This window comes from Gossypium arboreum, chromosome 6 (assembly GCF_025698485.1).
Source record: "Gossypium arboreum isolate Shixiya-1 chromosome 6, ASM2569848v2, whole genome shotgun sequence".
NCBI lineage: Eukaryota > Viridiplantae > Streptophyta > Magnoliopsida > Malvales > Malvaceae > Gossypium > Gossypium arboreum.
The window spans coordinates 91,734,895-91,742,724 of NC_069075.1; the positions used below are offsets into that span (position 1 = coordinate 91,734,895).

At 33.0% G+C, this 7,830-nt stretch overlaps 1 pseudogene; it reads right to left on the minus strand.

Annotated features, from left to right (window-relative positions):
* Positions 1-5,884: 5,884 nt before the first annotated feature.
* LOC108471753 (amino acid transporter AVT6E-like) lies at positions 5,885-7,247 on the minus strand (annotated as a pseudogene).
* Between the last annotated feature and the right edge of the window lie 583 nt (positions 7,248-7,830).

Here is a 7,830-nt window from a genome sequence, read left to right on the forward strand (position 1 = left end):
TTTCAACATCTAAATATCTAGAGTAGAATGTCATACACTCCTCTGCCAAGTACCCTTCAGCAATTGATCCTTCCGGATAACGCTTGTAACGGCAATAAGACTTCAATTTGCTTAGGAACCTAAACACCATATACAACATTATCAAAACTGGTAACTATAGGTATAAAGGTGAATGCCTTTGAAATAAATTAGCACATTTCAATTGGATACATCCAACGATAGAAAACCGGCCCACCAATTATTGCTTCACGAGGGAGATGAATGACAAGGTGCACCATAATAGTGAAGAAGAAAGGTGGAAAGATCTTCTCCAAATTGCATAATGTCAAAGCGGCTCGATCTTGTACTTTTTCAAGTTTTTCAACATTCAGAACTTTGCCACAAATTTCTTTCATTATATTGGACAGCTCAATTATACAAGACGTTACCTTCTTTAACATACAGCACCGTAAAGCAACTGGAAGTAGATCTTGAATCAGGATGTGATAGTCATGTGATTTTAATGAATATAGTCTTTGATCTTTAAGACTTACACATCGAGATATATTTGATGATTACGCATCCGGAACCTTTATATCCTTCAACACCGTGTAGAACATTTCTTTCTCTTCCTTTGACATTGCAAAAATTGTAGGCGGCAACCAATATTTTCCATTAGGAAGTACTTGGGGATGAATATCACGCCTAATTCCCATGTGAACTAAATCAAGTCGACTTTGAAGATTATCTTTTGATTTACCATCGACGTTCAAAATTGTCCGGATGATGTTCTCGCAGACATTCTTCTCAATATGCATCACATCAAGATTGTGGTGTAATATGTGATGCTCCCAATAAGGCAACTCAAAAAAAATACTTCTTTTCTTCCACAAGTCTGCCTCATTAGGGTCATCCTCCTCGTCAGATTCATCATCAGATTCATCCCTCGATCGTCTATTTGTTTGCCTGTTAGATGGTTGATTCAGCTTCCCGTAACTGAAATCTATATCTTTTAACATGAATAAGATTTCAGATCCAATGGTCTGCTCAGGAGCTTTTTTCAACTCTTCAGTACCATCAAATAAAGCCTTCTGAAATCTATATCTATGATTTTCATCTAACCACCGATGATGCCCCATATAGCAGAACTTCTTCCCATTATATAACCACTGTGAACACGTTTGAGCAGCACAACAAGGACAAGCATAACGTCCTTTGGTACTCCAACCCGATAAATTCGCATATGTCGGGAAATCATTAATTGTCCACATCAAAGCAGCACGTAGGTAAAAGTTCTCCTTTCTCAATACATCATACGTAGGTAAAAGTTATCCTTTCTCAATACATTATACGTCTCAACACCCGCCCATAATTGTTTTAACTTTTCAATAAGTGGCTGCAGATATATGTTAATATCATTTCCGGGGCCTTTCCTATGTTAATATCATTTCCGGGGCCTTTCTCTCCGGGGATAATCATAGATAATATCAAAGAAGATTGCTTCATGCAGAGCCATGGAGGCAAATTATAAGGAACAAGAACCACAGGTCAAGTACTGTACGAGGTGCTCATGATTTTAAAAGGATTAAATCCGTCAGATGCTAACCCGAGCCTTACACTCCGAGGATCACTTGCAAAGCTTGGAAATTTATTGTCAAATGATTTCCATGCAAAAGAATCTACAGGATGCCTTAATAATCCATCATCCGTTTGTTGATCATGATGCCACGTCATAAACTCAACTGTCTTTGATGACATGAATAGCCTTTGAAGCCTTGGGATTAGCGGGAAATATCACAAAATCTTGTTCGGCTTCCTGTAGCCCATATTCATCCTCATTAACATCTTCTGCATCTCTATTCATCCAACGAGATTTACCGCAAACATGACAAGACTGTTGATTTCTCCGATCACCTCAATACAACATGCAATCATTTGGGCAACTATGAATTTTGTTGTACCGCAAGGCGCAAATATTTTATCACTTTCTTCATGTCTTTACATGATTGAGGGATTTTTGCAAATGGGAACATTTATCTCAAAAGCTCTAACAGCATTGTCAAAGAGTTTCCGGTCCACCCTCCCAAACATTTTAAGTGGAAAAGGCGAATATAGAATGACATTTTCGAAAATTTTGATCCCTCATAAAGTTCTTCATTCATTTCACCAAGTAACATGTAGAACTTCACCGCTTCTTCATTTGGTTGTTCATTTGGTACACTTCTTCTCGTTTCTATAAAAGTATTCCCACCGATATTATAATCATCAGATGCAACATAGTTTGGTGGAAATGATTGGAAACTTTCACTCCGCATATTAAATGCATCCCGCATCATACCTTCCATGTCATCTTCTCTAACATGCTGACGGTAACCACTATAAGGATAACCCGGATTAATCGTCGAAGAGGCTCCACTAGGTGTACACTCTCCATGGAAAATCCATTTTTTATACCCCCGAATAAAGCTATCAACAATTAAATGTTCGTAGACAACTTCACGATAATGCCAATAGATATTGCCACACTTCTTACACGGGCAAAGAATCATATTCTCTTGGCTTGAATTGTGAAATGCAAAATCTAAAAAAGATTGCACTCCATTTTGATACTCGTTGCTTGCCCTTGAGAAATTCATCCAAGTCCTATCCATTTCGTAGTTGTTGAAGTCTAAAGTTGGCAATAAGTTACACGGGTAAGTTGTTTATTATGTAAGTCTTGATATGATATATATTTATGTTTTATGTAAGTTATGTAGATTATGTAAGTTATGTAATTTGAACTTTTAAACTATATGCTTTTAAGGAAATTATTAGATTAAACTACATGTATTAGTTAAGTTATGTAAGTTGTTATGTACGTTATGTGAGTTATGTAATTTATTTAAGTAATGATCAATATTAATACTATTTTGATAAAAATTAGTTATAATATATTTAAACAATGATCAATATTGTTATATTGATAAAATTATTTATAATTGGCCCTTCAATGTTGAAATTTTTAATTCTTTTTTAAGGTCGATAGAATTATTTATAAGCTCCATAGAACTTTTTGGAAATCTTTTTTACACAAATACATTTAAAAATATTAAATATTAAAATCAAACATTATTAATATAAAAAATAGTAATTTGAATATAATAATATCAAAAAGAATCGTAGTTTAATTTTTATAAGTAAATTGGAAATAAATTAAGGTTATATAAATATTCAATAACGATAGAAATTTTTCAATTCTTTTTGAATTTTTAAGATTCATCATACGTGGCGTTGTTACACCTAGGGAGGATCCATTATATCTTGCAGCTCGATATAAGGCAACCCGTCAAGTTTCCAACCTATATACTTTGAATCTTTAAAATATTTAAAATAAGGAATGGACAAGCAAGCTACATATATGGTATAATAAAATTAATTCATACTTATTCATACTTAAGTTGAATCAAATAATAATTAAGTTGAACCAAAATATAAAAACTTATTCATACTTATTCATACTTCAAATAATAATTAATACTATTTTGATAAAATTAGTTATAACTTTTAAAGACATTTAAAAATATTAAATAATAAAATCAAACATTATTAATATAACAAAATAGTAATTTGAATATAATAATATCAAGAAAGAATCGTAGTTTAATTTTTATAAGTAAATTGAAATAAATTAAGGTTATATAAATATTCAATAGCGATAGAACTTTTTCAATTTTTCTTGAATTTTTAAGATTCATCATACGTGGCGTTGTTACACCTAGGAGGATCCATTATATCTTGCACTCGATATAAGGCAACCCGTCAGTTTCCAACCTATAGACTTTGAATCTTTAAAATATTTAAAATAAGGTTGGAGAGAAGGTCACTATTGTTGTAATTATAATGGACAAGCAAGCTACATATATGGTAATAAAATTAATTCATACTTATTCATACTTCAAATAATTAATACTATAAGGTCAGTTTCCACCTATATACTTTGAATCTTTAAAATATTTAAAACGTACCTTAATAAAACGCACTGTGTACTCCACTCTCACCAAACAAACAAAGGTGGAGTCCAAAAAGTAATATTTGTTAAGTAATTTAAAGTGAAAATGCATAGAAATAAGGAAAAAATTTAGCAACTAAACACATGTACGTACCTAGAACAAATGTCAATGGCTGTGGTGTATTTAGTTGCACTAAATATTATTTCAGGTGCTCGATAGTACCTAGAACAGATGTAAGATTATAAGAGTAGCACCAAATATATTTCAGTTTAAGTAAATATAAAAACTTTATCTATATCAGTACCAAATTTTAATTCGAAGATTAAATGGCAGCTTCAGTTGAACCAATACTTGCAAGAGGAGCAGGAAGCGAGAAATGAAGTCAGTACACCTCAAAGAAAATCGCAAAACTGCACTATATAGAAAGCACACTTATCATCAATGGGACAAAGGAAACTTAAGAATGTGATGACAGGAACTACTCAAGAAGACACTAATTATCACGTGTTCTTATTCATACTTATTCATACTTCAAATAATAATTAATACTATTTTGATACAAATTAGTTATAACTTTTAAAGACATTTAAAAATATTAAATATTAAATATTAAAATCAATTGCTTCAACCCCAATCAACTGGAATTTGCCAATGACCATGAAAACATCATAATATATTGAGTCTTGCTGCAATTTACTATATCCAATATAAGCTTGCCATTCTAAATACCATTATCAGTGCCATTTTCTTCCTTCACCATAGCATTTATTACCTTCAATCGACATCTCATTTTATAATTAGAAATTGAAAAGCATTTTCAAACAAAATATAACAATTTTTTTATATAAAACGTGAGCAACAAGACAACATTAAACTCTTAAATCAATCTAAGTCCACACTAAACACATAAGTTGGATAGAAACATGAAAACAGACCAAAAGAACATCTAAAAAACCAAAATGGAATCACCATTATTATGTAAACATGAAAATGCACAGCTTGAAACAAACCAACTTTGCATGTGTAGAATCATACTCCACAAAACTCATAAACATTAACTTCTCCTAACCAGAATACCAACTTTATGTTTACAGAGGCCTTGATGGAAACTAACATAACTGTTGATATATAACTTATCTAATAAGAATCACAGAATATGCAGAAAGTACTTGAGTATTTAGTATCAAGAGAACCATGTATTCAAAGGAAAAGAGCCAGAAATTGATCAATGTATGCAAAACTTGGTCTATATTTCAAAACTGGAGTAAAGCTTTCATCTAGTACCAAATACATACATATATAGAGACACAAACATGCAGGCATACATCTTCCATTACCTAAATCTGTTTCTTGAAAAATAAAAGATAAGTAAGCTTCTACAGGAAACTTAACGAAGGAAGCCAAATCGAGACAAAACACAAAAAAGAGTGGATGAAATAAGCTTAAAAATTTAGGAATGTAATTAAAATGTTAATTAAATGTTAGGAAAAACATTAAAAAATTAGGAATGTAATTAAATGTTAATTAAACATTGAAAACATAAAAGGAAAAACATGTTGAAAGAAACATAAATGTTAGAGAAGGCAATGTTTACCTTGATTGAATTGGAAATGTTTTCTTGAGGGTTTATTTAGAGATGCTTGGGATTGATCTCTAATAATGTCGAGAGACTTCCCTACTCATTGCATTTGAAGAATAGAAGTTTGTTTCTGGTCGACAAAATAATCAAATGAGTTCTAAAAATAAACAACATTTAATGATTAGTATAATATTATTTATATTTGCTAATAACAGATGGGAATAAACAAATAAAATGATTAAAAAAAATAGCCAGCAATTTGGTATAACATTAACAGGAGAAATAGGACCAAGCTCAATACCATTAAAAGACAGTAAGTTACATTGTATACATATTATCATTGCAATTTGGTATAAATATTCCCGATTATCCCAGGAATGCTAACTATCACAGCCAGTATTAACATTAACCACGACAAAAATTCCTCTACTCTGCTAAGCTCATGCTCTCTTCTTGTCGACTTATCCTCAATGCAATTAGAGCAGGAACGTAAAACCTAAGGAAAAAGTCGTTGTTGCTCCAAGAATTTGAAAGCTGTCCATATATTTGGGATCATAGTAGATCCAATATATATAAGCTCTAACAATATTACTATTAATGCCAAAGACCTTTTTTTACTCTCCGTGAGAGGAGCTGATCCCTCAAACACCAAGTTATCCATAGTTTGCCGTAGGGAAAAGTGAATAACAGGGAAAACCAGAACCAAATGAAGAGCAAATATAATTCAAAGCAGTGCTAAAACAAATTCCCAGATTCCTATCAAAATTGGTCAAAACATCACCTTCAGTGTCCTTTCCAAGAGCAAATACCCGATATTGTTGTTCGGGCATAGACCACAACACAAAGAGCGCTTGTAATCCTCCCCACCGATTCATCTTTTGAGGAGATCGCCCTTCGAGCTCATTGTATATAGGTTGAACATTGAAATGGCAAACATATGCATTAGTCATAATAGGGATAACCACTAGTAAATCCAAAATTGCCATTTTCGATCTAAAATCTGGGCTCATCCTTGGAGCCTCTATCTTCCCTTCAATAAGCTTAATGAATGCAACAGCAAAGCAAACCACAATGAAAACAACAATGAGAGCTACCGGCGTACCAAGTCATGCTCAATGAATCAATCCTATCTAACGCGCAAAGTGGAGCAAGAAAAACAACCATAACAACCAAAACCAATAACTTCCTATGATCCCAAAAACCAATCCTAACCACTGATCGAGAACCCCAATATGACGAACCGAACCAGACATAACATCACCCATAATAATCAAATAAACTATCAGGACACCTGCATTGTTGACAATTATGCAAATCTCAGACAAAACCCTAGCAGTTCTCCCCATTGCAATTTGTACAACTTCCCCATAAGATCTAGCTTTACAAGAAACCGCAAACCTAATCAACATCTCGACAGTAATTTCAGACAAAATCCCAATCAGGATTATCAAAAAAATCCCTAAAACAAGCCCCAAAACCTTCATAGTAGCAGGTAAAGCCATGATTCCAGCACCAATAATTGTGGTGGTTAAGTTAAAAAGACACCGAAACACCGGACCGGTATTGGGTTTACTTAAAACAAGGGTATAATCATCGAGATCAAACCCATTTCAAACCATTTCAAATAAAAAAAAGGCAAGTAATACAGTAACTACACATTAATCTGAAGGGGACTCAAAAACTAACCATTTTAAACCCATGAAGCATATGACCGTCGACGAGAGGAAAGGGAAAATAGTTAGGGATTTTGGGGATGAGGGAACAGAATAAGGGAAAAAAAGGGGACTTGGGGAAAATGGTAAGGATTTTAGGTTTGGGGAATTAAGGGATGATTTGGGGAAAAAGAAAGAGGTGTTTTCTGTTTTAGGGATTTAGGGAAGGAAGAGACGAAATGGGGGAAAATTACTTAGCAAAAAATGAAACAGATTTCGGGTAAAGGGCATAAACCTCAGCAGAGAAAAAACGACGCCGTTTCAAAAATGGAAATTTTGTGGCGTTTTCAGCAAAGCGCCACTAACGCCTCTTTTATCTATACTACAAAACGACGCCGTTCTAATACGAGTTATGGCGTTTATTATAGAAACGCTGCTAAAGCCACTACTATTCAGAGGAAACGACGCCATTTTACTGTAATGTATAATGAAATTTTATGGCGTTTTCTTGAAAAACGCCGCTATTTCCAATCTTTAGCAGCGTTTTATGTATAAACGCCGCTAATACCTTAATATTTTATAAAATTGATCAAAATTTAAAACTATATATTTACAATTTCTTTTAAATTAT